Consider the following 11,834-nt stretch of genomic DNA (forward strand, 5'->3'; position numbering starts at 1 on the left):
TTCACTTGTATACAACAAGCTACACCTGATCCAAGTTAATAAAATAATGTGTATATATATATTGCACAATTGTAGACAATTTAAAAAGTGCTTATGCTACACATTTATAATCTTTAGCCAAAACACATTTGTGAGTGTTTCTCCTGAATCAAAATATGTTAACATAAAAAATATTTTTCTATTGCTTTTTATTATTATTTATAGCAGAGAAGAACATGGTGTTTCCCTGTTCAGCTTTCTCAGATGTTAAACTGTTGACAATTATGTTCCTGCAATGAACGCAGAGTCTGCCAGTGTTGATGCTGACTTCACTGTGGGCAGAATAACATGTTCCAGCCTGCTTCCATGAAAGGCAGGAGGGAAAACTACCCTAACTTTTCATAACACAGGATGAAGATGCTTAATGATGATCCACATTCAGTAGGTGCTATTCAGATCACTGTTTACAAGTCTCGTAAAGTTTGAAATGGGTTGATTTGATTGCCTTTAATCAATTCATTAACATGGCTTCCAATTAGAAACGTGCTCATCTAAGAAATGGTTAATGTGATATCCTGAAGGATGCCAGCTTTTTCTAATGATCTACTGATAATTAACAATGAAAATACAGTACTTTAAAAATCACCTGATGCAGACTGCTCATAGAGAATATAACATGTATCAGCTTAGATCTTCTAATGACAACACATCAAGGATTTTTATTATTATTTTATTTTTGTTGTTGTTGTTGTTTTCCTAAATGCTGATGCAAGTACTAAGTCCTGCTACTGGGTCAGTGTTTGAAGAACTGGTATGTCAAACTGTGAAAAAGCTTTAACTGAGAAAATAATAGACACAGGGTACTTGGATCCCCTTCATACTATTTGACTGAATTCCAGCCTTTCTACACAAGTGATGGCAGCCAATAACTGAAGCTGGAAAGCTGCTAGGAAATTTAAGTGAAATTACTACAGGCAACACCTCTAAAAGCACAAATATTACAGTCACTCGTGGAATTTAACCAATCCTCTATCTGTTATCAACACTTATTCCTGTTGATATGACAACACAACGGTTGTATTAATATAAAGAAATCATAAGTAGAAGCCTGGCATTGCCCACACCCGGTAACATGACCTGTGATTCAGAGGAGGATTTTACTGCTTGTTTAGCAAAGGAGACATCAAAGGTATTTTTATTGATAAAATTGAAGCTGGTAGGGAAATGGAAGTAAGCAACCATGCTAGAGAACCACTCTCCCAATCATACGCTGGTTTCTAGATCATGGGAAAAAAAAAAAAAAAAAAATGGAAAAAAGAAAAAAAAAAAGTAAAAATAAAAGTAAGTAATTTGCTCGTAGTTAATTTGGTAATTAAGAGCAGATACATTAAGTAATTATAGCAAACCTAAAGAAATAAGAGATAAGAAGGCAACAATAAGAAAAATATGTATTTACAGTAGGGCATCCGTGAGTCTAGGTAAACTGTGCAATATCAGCTATTTAGAGTAATTCATGATAAAGTAAAGAAAGCATCAATCCAATTAAAAAAGAAAATCTCAGTTTTCCTCACTGGCTGTCAACATACTGGTCACCAGCTGGTAGATCTGTACAGACAGGCCAGTAGAAGCAGGTACTGAAGAAATCTTTGAAGTGAAGTAGCTGTTTTGTAGTGTTTTGCTCATTGTATGGCCCTGTAAGTACAATCCAGTTTTTGTTTTTGTAGAGCGAGCTCCTCACTATCTTCAAGAGTTTGTTACCCATCTAGTATATAAAGTGCTGCTATAAATAAACACAGAAAAGCGATATTAATCCTCATTCTTATTCATTCCGAAAATCTCAGTTTATGCAAATTTTTAATGAACTTAATAGGGCTTTCCCCTAGGCAAAGGCTGAAGGCACAGAGAGATCATAAATCTGCTCAATATCAAGTTATTATTCTTCAAGTTTAAATCAGTGCCTTTTCACCTGCAGAATTTGGATAGAAAAATGTGCTTGACAGGCCAAAGACATGGGCTGTGAAGCTCCCGTACAACTTCCTAGGGTTCAGCTGTCTGCAGCTAAAGCCTGCCTCCTCACAACACCCCAGGTCGCAGCGGGGCCCACGAGCTGAAGTTGCAGCACTACTGTGAAACCTGGCAATTATGTCTCCTCCTGCACTGTCTTACATCTCAGCTGCTGCTGCTGCAGCTGCACAAACAGATTCCTAGGTTTTACCTTCAGGCCTGTTCCCTGGCGCTAATGGAAAGCGTTCCTCTCTTTGCCATCATTCATCTCTGTCGTCTTTGTGGAGAGGAGACTTTCAAGTCCACAGGCCTGCCACACTTTGGAGGTTGAAAGATAGTGTCTGCAGGAATGTGGTATTTTGGTGTAACCACTAGCCGTTGTGTTAGCAGTCTTACTGCTCCAACAGCAATTTTCAGGAGGAAAAAAGGAGAAAGCCTTTGTCGGGCTCCTTCTGCAAGCTGCACCTAAAATAGAAATTATTCTCATTGTACTTCCTTGTATCACCTCTCACTTACTTCGAAGTTGGCTCTACTCTTTTCCCCATGTTTTTTGACATTACTGAATTCCTGGGGTATTCACTAAGGTCTCTGTTTTTTAATGTGTGCACAATAGCTTTCACTTTGGAAGCCATGCCTACCTGCATTTTCACAAGTCTTTGAGTTCCCTCTGAGTTGCTTCACCAGTGATTCCCACTCTTGGTCCCATGTCACAGCCTCCTCTGGCAGTACAGAGCAAAGTAAGGGTCCCCTAGGAGTCTCAGATCTGAGCATCCACCACTGAGGATAGCAACTCCTAGGCAAAGAAGAGCTCCACAGAAGGGAAACATCGTTCTTGCAGACCTCCCAAGCTGGTGGTTTTGCACAATATACTGCAGAACATTTCCATTTGCTGATGGCCAGGTGCAAGTTTGGGTGAATTGATGAGCATGCTGTCCTTCCTACACAGCAAACAGCTGGAAATAGTCTTGTTCTTTGCCTGTATGTTTCCACTGGTACTTAAAAGAAACATGAGAATGAGGTCTCGAGGTATGACTGATAGAAACAGCAACTAAAGAAAACAGAGATAATGAAGATAAACTTAGCCAGACCAGGGAGGGTTGCTCATATTATCTTTAATGCAGAAGCCTAGAGACGTGAGAAAGCATTGCATTGCCTCCTTCCTCTCTCCGTTTGTTCTTGGTTTGTATTTTTCCTGACTGCTGCTGCTGCATCAAAGCACTTACACAGAAAAGGGCCTGGCATGACATGCCAGGAACAAGATTGTGCTCAGTCATGAGGCTTTGATCTTGAAGACTGTTCAGCTGCGTAGAGTGCACAAAGGTGCAGAGTTGGTACAAACTAAAAGAGGGAAAAAAATCTGGTGGTAAGTTTTGCCTGCTGACTGAGGAGTTAGTGCAGGCCAGTAATAAACGCTGCGTGTGCAGTTTTTCATTGCTGATGCAGTTTTAAAACACTGAGCATATGCAGAGGAAGTCCCAGCATGGTGGTAAATTGCTGCATCCAGATTTTTTTTTAATCATTCCGTGTATTTTTAGAGATGTACAAGAAATGAAATCTTCAACCAGAAGGAAGTGTGAAAAGAACTTTCTATGCAATATGAAGCCATCAATGTTTGCAAACCTGATATATAGGGAGAAATGTATAGATAGGTAGAACAAACTGCCCCTGTTTTTTCAGGTCTCTCCATGTGTATTAATATCAAAATCACCCCTAGAAAATTCTCTGTTCTGGTCTTTACTTATGTTTTTAGTGTCATGCTTTCTCAATATTTCTTTGTCCTCTTGATTTACAACCACAGGGATGAAAACCAAGCAAACACCATTTCTTTGTTTTCTAGAACTCCGTGTTTTGTTCCATTATAATAACCAGCCTGACAGACTTTTATAGAGATTAAAAAAGGAGATACAGAATGTGCTGTGAACTGTGAACTTCTCTAAGGATAAGTGATATCACTGTGAAATAAACAAGCACAAGTCCCACAGGGAGATACAGCGTATTTAGGGAATACTGCAACCTCCCAGAGATTACTTCCAGTAGCACTCATGTGATGCTATCTGTGAATCAAAGCTGGTATATATATATATATGTATGTTTTTTTTTTCATTCCTTTTTCAATCTGATCAAAGATGGCCAGAACCTCAAAAGGTGTTTTTAAGCCATCATCAATAAACTAAACAAATGTCAGTGTGCATCTCAGCTGCACGTTTTTGTCAGAAGCAGATGCTTATGGAGAACAACACACGCTAAGCATACTGCCTGCGAAACTTGGCCCGGCACCCTTGGCTGCATAAATGTCTGTATAAATATCTTAACAATCAGGCTAAGATTTTAAATGGGAACGCATCATTCTACCTTTGCATAGGGTAACCTCCACGTTTCCAGTTACAGCAATATAGTGGCACTTTTTTTCTGGATTAAAAAACATTTTTCATGTTTGAAAAAAAAACTGAGAATAGCTGATAGAAGTGACAGTGTGTTAATGTCTACATCTGATGAATACAAATGTAGGGAGAATTGCTTGTTGCTGAAATACATTAGATCATAGCAGCAGCAAAATGTAGCAGTGAGATGCCACCATCATCATTTCAACGTCTGTTCCATATAATTGCAGAGTGACTGCAAGCTAGCAGAGAAAGCTATCTGTCTTTGGGATTCTTGTAAATGACATGCTATTTAAAATAAAACATCGAGACTATGAGAAACATTCAGAGGCTTTTCAGCATCTATTGAATTGTGTACAGTCTTCGTGAAACATCATAAATGCAGTTCTCAGAGGAAGTAAATGGTTGTCTGAAGACACATTCCTACCACTGCCATTAACACAACTCATCAGCTAACAAGAGCGTACTCATCTGTCTAGACACAGATGATATTAGAAAAGTAATCAGCATAGATCATATTCATGTCCCAGTCCTACAGGAGCTTTGTGTGGTTTGATTCTGTACCTGCCCTGGCCCGCAGTACTGAGCACAACCATCCTCTCCCACTGATGGCATTACTTATCTAAGCTCTGCATGATCAGTGGAGCTCCTGCTGTCTGCACCTGATGAAGTATTGGTCTGGTGCAGATAAATACAGAGCTCATTGCAGAACCAGAGCCTTAAAATGTCAAAGAAACAGCTTCTTGTCTTTCCTTCTCCCCTGATACTACAGAGAATGTTTAAAGATTAGCTTAGATTAAACACCTAGCATTTTGACAGGTAAAGAAAAAGGACATGATTTTCACCCAAACTGTTAAGACAGTCCAGAATACAGAAGCACAAAGATTTAATATTCTTTCCAAAGAATGAACACTTTGTTCATTATGGGCATTATAATAACTCCGTACTTGAAATCCATTTTTATGTTTAATTTATATCTTGAATTCTGCTAAACTCTGCATTTGGAAATTACTTAAGAATCCCAAACTCCCATTGCACCTTCATGAAAACAGGTATGTCTTTTGGTTTGTTAATCTGACACTTTTTCTGCCTTTTGTCATGTCTTATTCTCATGTAAATATGATTTCTATTTAATGATATTTGGGAAAGCATGAATACAGTTCTGGCCAGTTTTCTTAGCTTTGTTATGTGAGGGATATCATCAATACAAAGCACGATCGTCCAGTCTTGCAGACTTAATGTAGCAGAGTCACAAGAAGAAACAGTCCACGTCTCATCTTGAAATTGAAGCCTTAATATTGTCAGTAGGGCACTATCTTAGTTTTTATCAAATGCACACTAGAGAAACAACAAAGACTCAGACATTAATTCAAATTTATTGAGGAACTCTGAGTTTGGCTCTATAAGTGCTAGCTCACACTGAGGACATGACCCTTGGAAGATTTATAAGCAAAAACCTAAGGGTACATAACTAGTTTCATGTAGCTAGGAAGTTGAATGAAAACTTAAATTTATTTTGCTTAAATGAGAGAAATAATTGCCTTGGGATCTGTTTGAGACACTGTAGAGGTTTCAGGATACCCAGGCAGTGAAATACCAATGAGAAAGGCTGGTAAGAAATATGTTCATCCTATTACAGCTTAGAGAAATGCATTATACTATGTCTGTACTTCTTCAAGCATTGTGCCAGATATATGAAAATGTAATAATGGCTCTAGTGATTGTTTGTTTCAGTAATAGCTTTGTATGATAGCAGATTGAGGTGAATTCTAATGCTATCTAGATCTAAAATATGAGCAGTTCACAAATAGTGCATATTTTTTCTGTTGCAGCAGTCTTATGTTGTCCATGAATATATATATATATCAGTCAGAGTACATTTCATAACAGTCTTCTGTCAAATTTGGTTTGAAAGGTCCAAGTACCATATTATTTATTTGGTATTTATGTCTACTTCATTTTTTCTTTGGTAGGGCTCACCATTTTTTTCCCCAGAAGTTATTTCTGTAGTAATCCAGGAAGTAAAAGATATATAGTTGGAAGGGTTATACTCACTTAAATTATGTAGCTTGTAAATTATCATGGCATAATAATACTTCCATAATAAGATTGGAGGGAACAGCAAAAGCAGATGATATTGACACCTACATTTTTAACATCTGCAGGGTGAATATTCAAGTGAGTTATTGGAGGAAATTATTTAAACACATAGCTAACAGAAATTTCTAAACAATTTATGCATGTTTATTTCAAGTGTGGCAAAATAACAGTATAGCTTAAAAAGATCGTAGTGCTCAGGGTGATTTTGTGCCTACTGAGTCACTGTGAAAGAAAGAACAGAAAATGTTTGAAAAATGGCAGAGCAGCTCCTCAGCAAAGTTCTTCATGCACACAGCTGTTGCCAGATAACTGTATTTTGCTCACAATTGAGATTCAGAGACAAGGGTAGAAGAGATGTCCTAAGAGAAAAATGTTAAGAGACAAACATAAAACAGAAGACAAAAAAATATATATTATAGATGAATAAACAATTCCAAACTAAATTAAAATGCTACACAACTTTGTCTTTGAGACAATTCTACTCAATGCTATTCAAAAACACTGTTGCTACTTTATCAACATCACAGCACCCAACCCAGAAGGAGGTAAACCAAGGTATCTTGTCCCATATGAATGTCTGAGATCTGGGAGCAGTACTAATAAAAAATGAAAATAGAGATTCTGCCCTCAGTATTTCTGTTATCATTTGAACCTGTCAGAGTGACACTGCAAAATGTCTCTGCTCGTACAGAGAAGAAAAACTGTGACCCAGAATATTCCTTAAGCTTCATCACCAACCAGCACATGGTCAAGAGGTCACCTCACAGCTCCAGTTAAGACACAAGTAAAATGCAAGTGCTATTGGTGCTATTGCTCTTTTAGGATGTTTTCATATCTCCATTCAGAACAAAGTGCTGGAGCTCTTGTGAGAACAGACGTTTAAAGAAATTAAGCTTTTATGCCACAGACAGTTCCACATTCTGATGAAAAGTGAACTCTACTCATTCTTACTGTCACTGTTCCTAACCTTCTGTTTTTGGGAAGTCGTTCTTTTAACATCCCCATATACAACCCCAGAAAGAGCCTCCAGATTCAAAGTTACTATATGCCACGGATTTGCCTCCACTTGCATTTAAGAGTCTAGGCAACCATGTCTATACTCATCATTTAATGCTGGAATCACCAGAATCATCATAACTCAAGTCACAAGGATTTCTCCAACAAAAGGAAGGAAGGAAAGAAGGGAGGAAGGGAGGGAGGACAGATTCCAGGCTGCCAGATTTTGTGTACAAAAGAAAACTATAACTGGCACACAAGGCAAAAGCAGACAGCAGAAAACATCTTGAACTGAACTTGACAGTTAGCACTGAGTCTGCCCCAAACAACATTGATCTCATCGTGAGACACACAAAGCTTCTTCACTAAGATGTGGTTCAATGTCAGTGCAAGCTGCACAAAGAATCCCGTAAGTTATTTAGTAGATCACAAAGATGGGCAGTGCTGCATTCACCCTCTCATCAGACATTAGATTTTCAAATTTCAGCCAAGCACCCCAGATGAAAATAGCTCCATTATCGACCTTTTATTTCAAAGCAGAAATCAGAACATTCACAGGTAAAGGATCTCTGCCCCCTTTTTGCAATGGTGCTAGCATCCAGAGGTTTGTCACCTTTAGAGATTTAAAATAAGCATAAGCAACAAGGTCAGGCAGGGCTGGACTACCAAAGCTCCTCTCCTCATTTGCTTCCCTAAGACTAGTGCAGGCATCCCAGATTCAGGCATTACACACGGTCCTGCTGTGCTCCTTCTTTGAGTCACAGTGTCCAGGAGGACATTGCAGGGCTGCATCATTAAGGCAGCAGCCAGTTCTCTGCTAACAAGAAAGCTCAGCCAGTGGTCCCAGTACCACCACAGTAACCTCAGAGGCACTGGCACATGCACAGCCCACTAACTGGCACTGCAGTGGGGAGCATCTGCTAACTCCCTCCCTTTGCCTATGATATGCTGGGCTTTCCAGCTTCCACATGGGCTTCCAAAGTTTTGTGACACCTCAAGATAGATGAAGTGAGAAAAGTGGAAATGTGAGACAGAGAAAAATGACAGAGGAAAATGAAGGCTGATACAAGCTGAGAGATAAAAGATGCCTCAAAGTTGATCCTGCAGCTTTCCTGTAAGCCAATAGAATCTTCTGTTCTCCAGTGCTGCTGCCTCATCTCAGTTCCTAGAGCTGCTTTGAAATGATAAATCACACCATCAATCCAAAATAACAACATACAACAAAGCTGGACATTGTCTGTTGCAAACAACAACCACTTCATTGTAAAGATCACACATGACTCAGGAAGACTTTTTGTAACTCTAGTTCCGCTGAACCTGTGCCTACTTGCACATCTGAATTGCTACACGTTTTTATACATATGCATCTCACATATTTATTAAACATTCAGAACATTTAAGTACAAGGTCATACTCATCTCTATTTATCAGCCTCTATAGCACAACCCCTTCACTGCCCACAGCCTAAGAGGGGAACATACTGAATGTGGAAAATAGGCCACAGAAGAATAGATATAAAATAAAGGCAGGGACAAAATCAGAAAAGCAGTGAATGAAATACAATTAGGAAGAAACATCCATGGCAACAACAGTGTATTTCTAAAAATAGGTTATTAGCAAAAAGAAGACCAAGAAAAGAATTGGTTTCCTACACAGAGGAAGCCATCAGTAGAATATCTGAAAAAGGTCAAAGCATCTAATCCCTTCAGTTGCATTCAGTTTGCTAGCACCAGTAGAACCAGCAACTCATGGTTTAATATTTCTGCCTAGAAGAGAAAAAAAGGACATTAGAAGACATTTCCACTTCACCTGACCACACTGTTTTCATCACAGAGTACTTAAAGAAGGAGGTGAAATAAGGTCAAGAGCATTAAGAGTTAATTAACTGTTTTCCTTGGAGCTCATGGATAGCAAGTGGTGAGGTCCGAGAAAAGGAAAACAGAGCAGTATCATGCTCTTATCTAAAAGAGGTGAATGGATAAGCTAGGAAATTTCAGACCAGCTTCTGTAATTTTAATTCATGGGGAAAAACCAGCAGCAGCAGAGTTTTGTAGCTCATATGTGTAGAAATATAGGTCAGAAATGGTTAATAGGGAGAGAGAATGGATTTTATTAAGCTAACTGATGTAACTAAGAAGAAAATCAGAGAAGGCTTCTGAAGTGAAAACACTTTTATTGGAAAAACTGTGAACTAAATAAACAAGCTACATCTAAGAACCTAGAAGAAAAAAGGGAGGGGGGGGGATGAGTAAAAGCCAATAATGGATTTGCCAAGAACAAGTCATGTCAAACTATTGTAATTTCCTTCTCTGACAAAGAAACAGACATTGCAGATAGAAAGGAAGAAGTGCACGTCATATATCTTGACTTATTAAGGCTTTTGACACTCTCTTGCACGACATTGTCACAAACAGACTGGGGAAATATAGTCTAGATTAAACTTTTCAATGATGTGTGCAGAACTAGCTGGAAACAAACTACATACTCAAAAACATCAGAATTTCACTGCCAAAATGAAAGATAGAGAGATTGGGAGTGAGATCTGCAACAATCTGCAGGTGGCTGCCTGGGTCTGCTCCTACTGAGTACTTTCATCAGCAGCCTGAAGGAGGGAAAGTAAAGTATATTTGTTACACCTGCAGACAACAGACTGCTAACAGGGCATAAACAATTTGAGGTACAGAGGAGTTAAGTTAAACAGACCCAGACCACAACCTATCCACCTTGCCAACAAGGCTTACCCAGCGCACTAAAAATGCCAACGCCTTCACAGTCACCCTGTCCTTGGGCTTAGAAGACCATCTGTGCAAAGGGAGGGAACAATAGAGCATTTTTTTTTTTTAAGATTAGATTAGATTTGTATATTCTAGGTTACGTTAGGTTCTGAGAAACCTGTAATACATATTGGGAGTGTTGCAGAAGGTGGGGAAGCAGTAGCTAGGTGTTGGGTAGCCACTGGTCTGTGGGAAGACAGACATGAACCAGACAGTTCAGCTGGAGAGGGCCCAGACCAGGAGGTTACAAGGGGAAGAAGGTAAGACAGCATGGTGGGAGACCAGACACAGGTGCAGGCAGCAAATCACTACATTTGTGGCAAATCGCAACATCAAGTACTGTTTCCTAGAAGTGGGTGGATGGGTGTAACAAGAGATTGATAAACCACAAAGTTCACATACCTCAGACTCATGCTGGCTGCCTCTATACAGAAGACATACTGGGCAAACATCACATCAAGTCTGGATGCACATTGCTGTGTGCATGTTGGCAAATTGTCCCTCCTGATCCATCCATGAGCACTAGCACTAGCCTGTCGTCAGCCTGCATGGTCTGGGGGACACTTGTGGAAACCCTCATGGACAAGTCTGTCATGGGTCCCCCATGGCTCAATGAAGGCCCTGATTTTGGCTCCTGCCAAACAAAAGAGGAAGTCAGGGGGACTTAGAGAGAAGAGAGCCCCCACAATGGCATTACAATCTTCATGAGTCTGCAGTGGCCAAAAAAATCCCTGCTATGTAAAAAATACCAAAGCTTTCTTCTCTCTTCTGATTGCATTAATCATCCTTTACAAAGCTACAGAAACACAGGCTCCACAGGTGCTTTTCCAGCTCTTTGTTGCTGTTAGGATCCTTTAGGGACAGATGCTGCCTGTGGTCAGGGCATCAGGAGCAGTGGGTGCTCCCCGTGCAGGTTGCTCAGGGCAGGGCCTGGCAGCCAGGAGCAGGGGACCAGGGGGCACCTTCCTGGGAACTGGGCCAGGCCAGAACATGGGCAGACGGGTGGGCTGGGGTCAGTGGGACCCATGGCCAGGCAGGGCAGGGCTGTGGGGAGCTGGAGCCCGGCCCTGCTGCAGGCTCTCTGGGCTGATGTGGGGGCCTGAGTCTGGGAAGGGTGGGGGAAGCTTTCAGGCAGTCCCTACAGTCCCATTCTTCTTTCTGGAATGGCCTGTGGGTCTCCAGAGAGAGACATCTTCATAAAATAAAATAAAAAAATCTGTAATGTTTGAAATGGCTCCATGATTTGAAATTATGAGAAGCTTGTGCCCAAGAATGATTCACACTGCATTATGTGGAGAGTCGTGGAAGTCCTGCTGGTGGATAAGATACACATGTAACTCCTGGGACTTCAGGCATAGCTTCATTGTACATCCAAACTCCTGCTTGCAAACAATACATCAAGTAAAAATAGCAAGACAACTGCCCTCCCCCCAGTTACTAACCTGAAACTTTTCCTCCTCTTGTTAATGTTTTAAATGATCCAATGGAAATATTGCTGCTGTCTAATTGACCAAACTCTGTCTTTATTGGCACTACTCATGAAGACTGATGACGTGGAGAGCTATTGCAAAAAGCCACTGACAATGTACATACCGATATC

The sequence above is a fragment of the Aythya ferina genome (genome assembly GCF_964211825.1).
Source record: "Aythya ferina genome assembly, chromosome: 5".
In the NCBI taxonomy this organism is placed as follows: Eukaryota; Metazoa; Chordata; class Aves; order Anseriformes; family Anatidae; genus Aythya; species Aythya ferina.